Consider the following 12,371-nt stretch of genomic DNA (forward strand, 5'->3'; position numbering starts at 1 on the left):
CACTCAGAAACTATCACTGGGACACAGAAACACAGGCACAGGCACACAGGAGCATAGAACCTGTCACAGAGAAGAATGCAATACTGAGTATTATGGGTGGTAACAGAGTTGACAACTGAGCAGATTTTACCTAAGAAGAGGAAAACACCCACTGCATTTGGATGGTGTTGCAAAGATTAACATTAGATTGAGATCATTACAAACCAGAGCCCTCAAATAGATGATTAAGAACACAAGTGTCTCAACACAATGTGCCTTGTGGAAAAGCACAGTTCAGGGTAGAAGCCAGCAGACAGATTGCAGAAGAGAAGTAACACAGCCTTCACCCAATCACAAAAACTGTTGTCAGGGGCAACCATCCCAGTACAGTGCTATTTCAGCTGTGGTAATGTGGGTCATTATGCCTGGAGCTGTACAGCAAACAGCCTGGATAATCTGAATCCTAACATAAGTCAGAGATTGGAGTTACAGAAGATGCTGGAATGTTGGCTAATGTGGGGATGTCATGCTTTCAATTTGTGCATGATGAATCACTTTTGGCATTTCTTTATTTTAAAGTCATAAAATAACATGTTTCCTCAATTTTGTCTGATTGTAATTTAATATTTTGGCAACTGTTAACCCTTAAGAAGAGCAGGTTATTTTCTGAAATGGTTTCAAGTGCAAATGTTTGTGCTTTTCAAATTATTTGTGAGGTGTGGCCACATGTGAGCTCACTTGAGAGAGGGAGAATTCATGAGTGAACGCAGGCTCAGTTGATATTGGAAGTTTGAATGAATCACACGTTTCAGAGGAAGAGAAGGTGACCAATTGAAAGATTTTTGATATATCAAAATAAACTTTATTCATCAAAGAATATTTACAAGTACAAGCCCTTCAGCCCATTATGTTGTGCCAACCTTATAACCTATGCCTCATCACTTACACCTCTATCAAGTCACCTCTCATCCTCCTTTATTCCAAAGAGAAAAGCCTGAGCTCACTTAACTTTTCCTCATAAAATATGCTCTTTAATCCAGACAAATCTCTGCACCCTTGCTAAAGCTTCTAGAACTGAACACGATACTCCAAGTGTGGTCTAATCAGGTCTTTATAGACACAAGAAATTCTGCAGTTGCTGGAAATCCAAAGCAACACATACAAAATGCTGGAGGAACTTAACAGGCCTGGAAGCATCTATGGAAATGAATAAATGTTAACCTTTCAGACCAAGACCCTTTTACAGGGCTGGTAGTCTTGAACTTCTCCACTTCTCCAGTCCTGAAGAAAGATCTTGGCCTGAAATATTGACTGTTTCTCATTTCCATAGGGCTTTATAGAGCTGCAACATTACCTGGCTGTCCATACTATCTATGTCTCTCACAATCTTGTACACCTCTATCAAGTTGTCTCTCATCCTCCTTTGTTCCAAAGAGAACCTGGGTCTAGCTTGCTCAACCTACCCTCATAAGACATGCTCTTTAATCCTAGCAGCAGCCTGGTAAATCTCCTCTGCACCCTCTCCAAAACTTCCACGTCCTACAAGACCAGAACTGAACACAATATTCCAAGTGTGCTCTAACCAGAATTTTATAGAGCTGCAACATTACCTTATCACATTTGAACTCAGTCCTATGACTAATGAAGCCCAACACAGCATATGCCTTAACCACCTTATCAACCTGCACGGATTTTTGTTTTGTCTTCTGTGTTTTTAGTTTATGTTCCTTTACCTGTTTCCTGTGGAATTGATTTTATAGAGAGACCCAAGTTCTACACTGGCCACGTGGAATCCAAGTTAAGGTGATGGAAATCTCTGCGTCTCTATTCCAGATATAAGATGCACACATTTCAGAGGGCAATCAGCATTTGGGGAAATTTTTCATCAGTGGATAGTTAAACTGGGAATTTGGAATTGATACTTTCGAAGATTGGGATATTTGGGGGGGGGGGGTCATAAGACTTGTTCTTACTAGAAACACTGCTTTCTTATTACAGAACCTAAAAGATATTGCTCAAGACTTTTGACATATCAATTTTCAGGTTTAGAGTTTCTTTGGAAAATAATTTTGATGCAACCATAGTGATTGTAGCGAGAGCTAGAGGCAGTTCTTTGTGGAGTTTATGCACCAGTTTTCAAAAGCAAGTGAGGCTTGTCAGGACTTGTCTGCAGAGCTGAAAATTGCTTCAATTATTAGAAACATGGCAAGGCCCAATAAAAGGAAGCAAAGTGTAAGCAAATCTGCCATTGTGTGAGTGGGCCAGAGTTAGAGTGGGAGGCTTTGGTGAGAATGGTGAGAGGCTCTAAGTAAGTTTTATTTTCTCTGCATCTGCATGAAATACATCAAGTTGCAACTCCTTAGAGATCGTGTTAAGGAACTGGAGCTGCAGTTCGATGATCTTCAGCTCATAAATGAGAAGGTGGTAGATAGGAGCTGCACCTTGAAGTTGCAGAAGACAGTTAGCTGGGAGATTGTCAGGAGAAGGAAAGGGAATAGACAGCTGGTGCAGAGTACCCTTGTGACCTTCCCCCTCAATATAAGTATACCACTTTGGATACTGTTAAGTGGGACAACCTACTGGGGGAAGCTGCAGCAACTGGGTCTCTGGCACTGAGTCTGGCTCAGTGGCTCAGAAGGGATGGTGGGAGAAGAGGAGTGCTGTAGTGACTGGGGATTCCATAATTAGAGGAGCAGAAAGCAGATTCTGTGGATGTGAAAAAGACACTCAGATGATATGCTGCCTCCCAGATGCCAATCTTGGATCAGGTCCACAGCAATCTAAAGGGGAATGGTGAGCAGCCAGAAGTCACGGTACATATTGGTACCAATGACATTGGTAGGAAAATGCCCTTTTCTCACTGTTACCATCAGGGAAGAGGTACAGAAGCCTGAAGGCACACACTCAGTGATTCAGGAACAGCTTCTTCCCCTCATTTATTTATTTACATTTATTTATTATTATTTATTTTTCTTCTATATTATGAATTGCATTGAACTGCTGCTGGTAAGTCACCAAATTTCACGACACATGCCAGTGATAATAAACCTGATTCTGATTCTAATTCTGGTAAGTTTTTCTGTTCCTGGGCACTGATGTTTCCATACTAGGCTGTGATGCAACCACTCAGGATACTCTTCTCTGTGCATCTATAGAAGTTTGTCAACATTTTAGATGACACACCAAATCTGCACAAACTTCTAAAGAAGTAGAGGTGCTGCCGTGCCTTCTTTGTGATGGCATTTATATGCTGGTCTCAGGATATATCCTCTGATATGGTAACATCAAAGAATTTAAAGTTACTGACACTTTCCACCTCTGTTCCCCTGATGAGGACTGGCTCACAGACTTCTGGTTTCTTCCTCCTGTCGTCAACAATCAGCTCTTTTGTTTTGCTGACATTAAGTGAGAGGTTGTTAATGTGACACCCCTCAACCAGATTTTCATTCTCCCTCCTATATGCCAACTTGTCACCGCCTTTGATTGAACTAGCAACAGTGGAGTCATCAACAAACTTAAAAATGGCATTGGAGCTGTACTCAGCCTCACAGTCATAGCGAGTAGAGCAGAGGGCTAAGGACACAGCCTTGTGGTACACCAGTGCTGATGGTGAGTGTGTGGGAGATGTTGCTGCCAATCTGTACTATCTGGGGTCTGTCACTGAGGAAACTGAGGATTTCCTCAGTGATGAGTTTTGATGAGATGATAGTATTGAATGCTGAACTGTAGTCAATGAAGAGCATCCTGATGTATGCATCTTCACTGTCCAGATGTTCCAGAGCTGAGTGAAGAGCCATTGAAATGACATCTGCTGTGGACCTGTTGTGCCAGTAGATAATTTGGAGCAGATCAAAGTTGCTTCTCAGGCAGGAGTTAATATGTTTCATAACCAACCTCTCAAAGCCCTTCATCACTGTGGATGTAAGTGCTACTGGACGATAGTCATTGAGGCAGGTTACCACGTTCTTCTTAAGCACCAGAATAATTGAAGCCTGCTTGAAGCAGGTGGGTACCACAGTCTGCAGAAGCGAGAGGTTAAAGATCTCAGTGAACACTCCAGCCAGGTGATCAGAACAGTATTCAGTCAGGTATACTGTCTGGGCCAGACGCTTTCCATGGATTCATTCTCCCAAAAGATGCTCTCACGTCAATGTCAGAGACTAAAATCATAGTGTTGTTGGGGCTAATGGGGCTCATGAAGGTGCCCCCGTGTTTTGATGGTCAATGCGAGCATTAAAGGCATTGAGCTCATCTGGGAGTGACACCTTGTTGTCACCTATGCCGCTTGGTTTCACTTTGCAAGAGGTGATAGCATTCAAGCCCTGCCACAGCTGTCGAGCATCCTTCAGTGATTCAACTTTGTGCTGGAATTGGCACTTTGCATGAGATGGTTTTCCAGATGTTGTGCATGGAGCTCTTGTACTTGCCTTGGTCGCAAGACTGAGTGTCACCGATCTGGCTCTCAGCAAATTGTCGATCTCTTGGTTCATCCAGAACTTCTGGTTGGGAAAGTCTCTGAATGATTTTGTGGGGACACACTCATCCACAAGTGTTTTTATAAAGTCTGTGACAACCACGCATGTTCATTCAGGCCCTCTGAGGAGTCTTTGAACATGCTGCAGTCCACTAACTCTGTTCTAGGACCTCTGCTCTTTGTGATGTTTTATAAACGACTTGGATGAGGAAGATATGAAGGGAGGGTTAGTAAATTGAGGCCATTCTCCTCTGACCTCTCTCAGTAACAAGGTGTTTTCACCCACATAAACCCTGCCTGCTGGATGTTTTTTTGTTTTTCGTACTACTCTCTGTAAACTCCAGAGGCTGATGTACATGAAAATCTCAAGAGATCTTCAGTTTCTGAGATACTCACTCACATGGTCTGGCACCAACCATCATTCCACAGTCAAAGTTACTTAGATCACATTTCTTCCCCATTCTGATGTTTGGTCTGAACAACTGAACCTCTTGACCATGTCTGAATGCTTTTATGCATTGGGTTGCTGCCACATGATTGGCTGATCAGATATTTGCATTAACGAGCAGGTGTACAGGTGCACCTCATAAAGTGGCCACCGAGTACATGCCGTGAAATTTTATGTTTTGCAGAGGTGGTACAGTTCAATCCATAAAAATCACTAAATTATAGTAAGGAAATATTTTTAAAATAAATTAAATAAGTAGTGCAAAGAGAGAGTAAAAATAGTGAGTTAGTATTCATGTGTTGGTTCAACGTCCATTCTATAATCTGATGGCCGAAAGGAAGAAGCTGTGAGAAAAAGTTGAGTGTGTGTCTTCAGGCTCCTGTACCTCCTCCTTGATGGTAGCAATGAGAAAAGAGCATGTCCTAGGTGATGGGGGTCCTTAATGATGGATGCTGCCTTTTGAAAATTTCCTCGATGCTGGGGTGGCTGGTGCCCATGATGGCTGAGATTGCAACTCTCTGCAACATTTTCCGGTCCTGTGCAGTGGCCCCTCCATATCAGACAACACCGCACATAACGAACAAATGAAATGGTCAGAGACTTCTTCAAGCTGGCCTGGTTGAAATCCCCCACAATAAGTGGGAAGGCATCAAGGTGTGCTGTTTTGTGACTGCTGGTCACGGTGCCCAGCTCCTCCAGTGCCTGCCTGACATTGGCCTGAGGTGCAACGTACACTGTTGCCTGGATAGTGGTGGAAAACTCCCTCAGCAGGTAAAATGGACAACACTTGACCACTAGGTGTTGCAGGTCGAGGGAGTAGGACTGAGACAGAACTGTCACATCTATGCACCACGATGAGTTAATCATGAAGTATACTCCCCCTCCTCTACCTTTAAAGACTCAACTGACCATCGGGCTGCAACACATGAGCCACGTTTCTGTGAAGCAAAGTACACAGCTTTTCCTGATGCCCCTCTGGTACTTCAATCGGGTGCTCTGGTTTCCTCCCACATTCCAAAGACATACGGATTAGTGAGTTCATTGGTCACATTGGGTAGTGCAGGCTCAATGGTGGGGGGGGGGGGGGGGGGGCAATTACCAGAAGTTCAAGAAGTCGATGTTCATGCTGTTGTTGTGTGAATGAAATCACCGGAGAGAGTGACTGGTAGATACAAAGCAGCTTCTTTATTCGACAAAACAAGGTACAGCAGGCATCATATGGAGACGCTTTCTGTGCAAAGGTCTGCTGGCCCAACGTGGGGCTCAATATTTATTTGCTAAACACAATGGACAATTCCATATTTGCAAAGTATAGACAATGCTTCCTTTTGAAACTACAAACTTCACACCTTCTGGTTCGCATCCATCCCACAGATGCCAGCAGCATCTGGACTGGGATCCACAGCTTTTAGAAATGCATCGTTCCAAATTAAATCCACGATACATTGTCAAGGAACAGAAGACTGGTAGCCAAAGATATTTGCTAAATGTAAATGACCTAAATCCAAAAATCACTCTAACACATGCCATCAAGTTAGAGGCTACCCAGTTTGAATATGAGGTGCTGCTCCTCCAACCTGAGTGTGGCCTCACCTGCGACAGTAGAGAAGCCCATGGACTGACTTGCTGGAATGGGAATGGGAAGAATTAAAATGGGTGGCCACTGACAGATCCCACCTTTACTTGGGCAGATACATTGATAGAAAAGGCTCAGAGGGATATGAGACAAATGCCGGCAAATGGGTCATGCTTGGTAGGCGTATTGAATATTTTAGCAATATTGCAAATATATTGGTTGACTAAACATTATTTGTTGTTTTCATAATTCAACATAGGTTATATGTAAAAGTATGTGAATGACATACATCATTACATCACCATGTCATATGTGTGCACCTCACTAAGAGTAAAACAAACTTAGACACGCATCCTGAACTCCCTGTATTTCTTCCAATTAATGTTATGTTTTGAAATGTCAAAATATATCCGGCACCTTGGCCAGCATGGACAAGTTGGGCTGAAGGGCCTGTTTCTGTGCTGTGTGACTCTGAATCAATGATTCTGGAACCTTTTTTTACAACTGAGATCAGTAGCACTTTCAGTAAATTTGATATGATACATCGAGACTCCTCGAGGCAAACTGAATCAACCCACTACATGATAGATAGATAGATAGATAGATACTTTATTCATCCCCATGGGGAAATTCAACATTTTTTCCAATGTCCCATACACTTGTTGTAGCAAAAACTCATTACATACAATACTTAACTCAGTAATAATATGATATGCATCTAAATCACTAACTCAAAAAGCATTAATAATAACATCAACTGTTTTGCCCCAGAACACCAATTCCATTTGCCCCATCAGCACTATGTCCTCCTAACCTCTACCTGATTCAGTGTCTATCTAAATGCCCCTCAAATACAGTGATTCCACCCCCTCCTCTGGCAATATCTGCCAGGAAACACCCCTCAGGTCTCCTTTAAATCTCCTGGTGTTTGTATTTGGAGTTGGAATTGGTTTATTATTGTCATGTGTACTGAGATACAGTGAAAAGCTTGTCTTCCACACTGTTCACACAGATCAGATCATTACACAGTGTGTTGAGGTAGAACAAGGTAAAACAATAACAGAATGCAGAATAAAGTGTCACAGTTACAGAGAAAGTACAGAGTAGGTAGGCAATAAGGTACAAGAGACACAACAAAGGGTCATGAACCTGACAAGCTGAAGAGCCTCCTTCTGTATAAGAACACAAAATGTGGTTATGGATCTGGACGAATTAGATAGAAGGAATATTGAGCAAATGTAAGGAATGGAGTGAGGTGGAAAAAAAAACATTAATTAAATGGTGGCACAGGTTCAAGGAGATCCTTTTCGCCTACGGGAAACAACACTGGCAGGTGTCAATGGAAATAGGTTCCCATCAGCAAACAGAGTAGATAGTGAAGTCAAGAGTCCATCTTATCCTATTAGAGAACCGCTCAACAGTCTGATAATAGCTGTCTTTGAGCCTGATGGTACATGCTTTCAGGCTTCTGCCCGATGGGAGAGGGGAGAAGAGAGAATGTCTGGGGTGGGTGGGGTCTTTGATTATTCTGGCTGCTTCACTGAGACAGTGAGAAGTGTAGACAGAGTCCATGGAGGGGAGGCTGGTTTCCTGATGTGCTGTTCCTGTAGTCACAGGCAGAGCAGTTGCTTCTCCCCTCCCATGAGTGAATAAAAAGTTCTGTCTATCTGCCCATGACTCTCATAATTTTCTAAATGTCTGTCAGGTCATCCCTCAGCCTCTGCTGCCCCATAGAAAACCAGCCTGTCCAGTCTCTCCCCTTGGCAAAGTCCTCCAATCTGAGCTACACCCTGGTGAATTTCCTTTACATTTTTTCTCCCCCATGTGCCCCCCCCCCCACCCACCCACCCCAGCCCATCCAACCACTCCTTCTGAATGGGAGCCTTTTCAGGAAGGCAGTATCTGAAGTTCAGGAAGGACCCCCGCCATCTGGGCCATTGCCCTCTTCCCAATGCTGCTATCAGGCAGGAGGTACACGAGTCCTGACCTAACCTGGGAATCCCCTACACTATCTAAGACTGAATTTCTTCTCCTCTTTCTCAACTCTAATGATGGTGCCATACATTATCTTGTTAGAACTTAGAACAATAAATCACAGGATAGGCTCATCAGCACGCAATATTGTGCTGACCTACTCTACAATGAATCTAACCCTTCCCTCTACACAGCCAAGAAACCTCCATTTTAAAAGAGTCATAGAGCACTACAGCACCAAAACAGGCACTTTGGCCCACCTAGTCCATGCTAAACTATTATTCTGTTTAGTCCCATCAACCTGTGCCTGAACCATAGGCCTCCTTGCCCCTCTCATCCATGTACTTACCCAAATATCCCTTAAAAGTTGAAATTGAACCCACATCCACCACTTCCACTGGCAGCTTGTTCCACACTCTCAGCACCCTCTGAGTGAAGAGGTTCCCCCTCATGTTCCCCCCTTAAATCTTTCACCTTTCATCCTTAACCCATGATTTCTTGTTCCAGACTCACCCAACCTCGGTGGGAAAAGTCAGCTTGCATTTATTCTATCAGTACCCCTCATATTTTGCATTCAGCACCTCTATCAAATCTCTCCTCATTCTCCTGCATTGCAGCCTATTCAACCTTTCCCCGTAACTCAAGTCCTCAAAACCCAGCAATGTCCTTGTAAATTTTCTCTGTACTCTTATAAACTTATTTACATCTTTCCTGTAGGGAGGTGACCAGAACTACACAGAATACTCCAAAATAGGCCTCACCAATGTCTTATACAACTTCAACATAACATCCTGTCTTCTATCATCCATGTGTCTATCCAAGAGTTTCTTAAATGCCCCTAATGTATCTGCCTCTATCACCACCCTTGGCAGCACATTCACACACCCACCATTCTGTGCAAAAAAAACCATCTCCCTCCAACATCCCTCCTATACTTTCCTCTAATTCACCTCAAACAGATGCCCTCTGATACTGTCCATTTCCACCCTGGGAAAAAGGTGCTGGCCATCCGCTCTATCTATGCCCCTCATAATTTTGTACACCTTGGGAAAAACTCTCTGGATGTCCACTCGATCTATGCTTCTGATCATTTTGTACATCTCTACCAAGTCACCTCTCATCCTCCTTCACTCCAGAGAGAAAATTTTGTTGTGAAATTTATGTGTAATTCTTGCTAAGTTTACATTAACATATATTTACAATATAAGTAACTTATAGTAACAATATTTGTACTGCACTGCTGATTTTCATAACACTGATACCCCGAGTATGAATGCCCATGTCAATAAACTTCAAGCCTCAAGAGTTCCTCCAGCAGTTTGTTTTCCTGCACTAATGTGAAGCGTCCACTAGAGGGCCGCAGTGGTGCAACACCGACTCAACCATTCCAACAGATTATCATTCCACCGGGAAAGGTGTCCCTCCAGAGACTGCAAAATTCCAGCTCCCTTTGAAAATTTCACTTGATTTAAAATCCAAAATTCTATCATTGGAAAGGCTCAGTAGACATACAACCACGAAATCTGTCACAGTAATGTATTTGTTGACATGCCAAGTCTCTTTAAACTCCTAATAAAGTATAGTCGGTGTCTTGCCTTGTTTATAGCTACATCGATATGTTGGGACCAGGTTAGATCCTCAGAGATCTTGACACCCAGGAACTTGAAACTGCTCACTCTCTCCACTTCTGATCCCTCTGTGAGGATTGGTATGTGTTCCTTCGTCTTACCCTTCCTGAAGTCCACAATCAGCTCTTTTGTCTTACTGATGATTGAGTGCAAGGTTGTTGCTGTGACACCATTCTACTTATGGTGAACTACATATACCTGTCTGGACATGCCCCCCCGCTGACTGCTCCTGTGGCTCCTCCCACTGACCGTGGCTCCTCCTACGGACCCCGGTATAAAGGCGATTGGAGACACAGCCGCCGCCCTCAGTCTCCAGGATGCAGTGTGGTGGTCAATTGCTGCTTGTTCTTTCTTCCAGCCAATAAAAGCCGATATCTCGCCTCGCGTCTTCAAGAGTTATTGATGGTGCATCACTACTAGTTGGTATATCTCGCTCCTGTATGCCCTTTCATCTCCATCTGAGATTCTACCAGCAATGGTCGTATCATCGGCATATTTATAGATGGTATGTGAGCTATGCCTAGCCACACAGTCGTGGGTATAGAGAGAATAGAGCAGTGGGCTAAGCACACACCCGAGGTGCACCAGTGTTGATCATCAGCAAGATGTTATCACCAATTCACACAGATTGTGGTCTTCTGCTTAGGAAGTCGAGGATCCAATTGCAGAGGGAGGTACAGAGGCCCAGGTTCTGCAACTTCTCGATCAGGGTTATGGGAATAATGGTGTTAAATGCTGAGCTATAGTCGATGAACAGCATCCTGATATAAGTGTTTGTGTTGTCCAGGTGGTCTAAGGCCATGTGAAGAGCCATGGAGATTGTGTCTACCATTGAATTCCACAGATTCACCATCCTCTGGCTAAAGAAATTCCTCAGGTCAGCAGGCCAGGCTTCTATGGAGGGAAGTGAACAGTTGTGATGAAGGGTCTCAGCCTGAAATGGTGACTGTTTAATTCCCCTCCATAGATGTTGCCTCACCTGCTGAGTTCCTCCAGTACTTTGTGTGTGTTGTTCAAGATTTCCAGCATCTGGAGAATCTCTTGTATCTCTGATCATACTCCATAAACTTTAGGAAGTCAAGTTCTGCTAGACAGATACAGGGAACTTAGGAGTGGTCACATACAGAGGGACCTTGGCTTGCATAGTGGTGATATAGATGGACAGAATGGTGAAGAAGGCATTTGACATGCTTGCCTTCATTAGCTAATGCACTGAATACGAGAGTTGGGACGTCACTTTGCTGCTGTACAAAAGAATACATTTCACAACATAAGTCAGTGATAATAAATCTGATTCTAATTCCAATTCGATTTGTGCTCATTACTGTTATGTTTTTTTATTGCTGAGCACACTCTGAGCTTCACACAAGCAAGGAATTTCATTGCACCCTGGTGTAAATGACAATAAACTAATCTGAATGAACATATCTTTAAAAAAAGTCCAATCCATGGCAGAACCTTTTGAGGAATGCATGTGTGCTGTAGGAAGGGGTTGGGCTACATTCAGAACGATCGTCAGGAGTTCAGGGAGGGATGATACTTCACCATCAGGGCAACAGACTCAGTTCCAGCATTCTCAGGACAGGAGGCTGCGTTCTTGCCAATGGATGTTTCACTTGCTTTCTTCGTGGCAACATCCCTTTCGCTGTTCCTGAGCTCTCAAGGTATTTTCATGCTTCCTCTGATCCCCGGGGATATAACATCCTGGTATTGTGTGGGAGAGGTGCACTGGAGTGAAACAGCATGCAGAACAGGCAGGGCAATTCCAGGAACTGGGGGTGGGGGGGGGGGGGAGTGAGGTTGGCACTAGAGGCAGCAATCAGTCCCCTCTCCAGCCATGGGATAATCATAAACAAGGGGCTACAAATTTAAGGTGGAGGAGATTTGAAAGTGAGCAAGTTTTCCCACATGGGGAGTGAGTGATATCTGGAAGGTGCTGCCTGTAGGGTTGTGGGGTTGTAGGGTTGGAATCAGAGACACTCACTGTGTTAGACACTTAAATCAATGAAGCGTAGAAGGACACGGTCCTACTGGGGGCAAATGGGAGAGAGTTGCCAGTAAAGGAGGATGGAGATGTTGTGTTTATTCCTTCTGGGAAGTAGGAGCCTGAGGGGTGATCTGATTTATAAAATTGTGAAGGTGTAGCTAGAGTCCCTACCCTGGGGAAAGGAGATGGGAGAGATTTTTAAAGGAGACCTGAGGGGCAACTTTTTCATCCAGAGGGTGGTGAGTCTATTCAATGAACTGCCAGAGGATGTGGTTGAGGCAGATAGAATAAGGTGAGAGGGGAGA

At 43.7% G+C, this 12,371-nt stretch overlaps 1 long non-coding RNA gene across 1 annotated transcript in view; it reads right to left on the minus strand.

Moving 5' to 3' along the window:
- Nucleotides 1-12,371, minus strand: part of LOC140741232 (uncharacterized) — a 65,829-nt gene that overhangs the window by 23,890 nt on the left and 29,568 nt on the right. The gene's annotated exons all lie outside the window — the stretch shown is intronic.

This window comes from Hemitrygon akajei, chromosome 18, assembly GCF_048418815.1.
Source record: "Hemitrygon akajei chromosome 18, sHemAka1.3, whole genome shotgun sequence".
NCBI lineage: Eukaryota > Metazoa > Chordata > Chondrichthyes > Myliobatiformes > Dasyatidae > Hemitrygon > Hemitrygon akajei.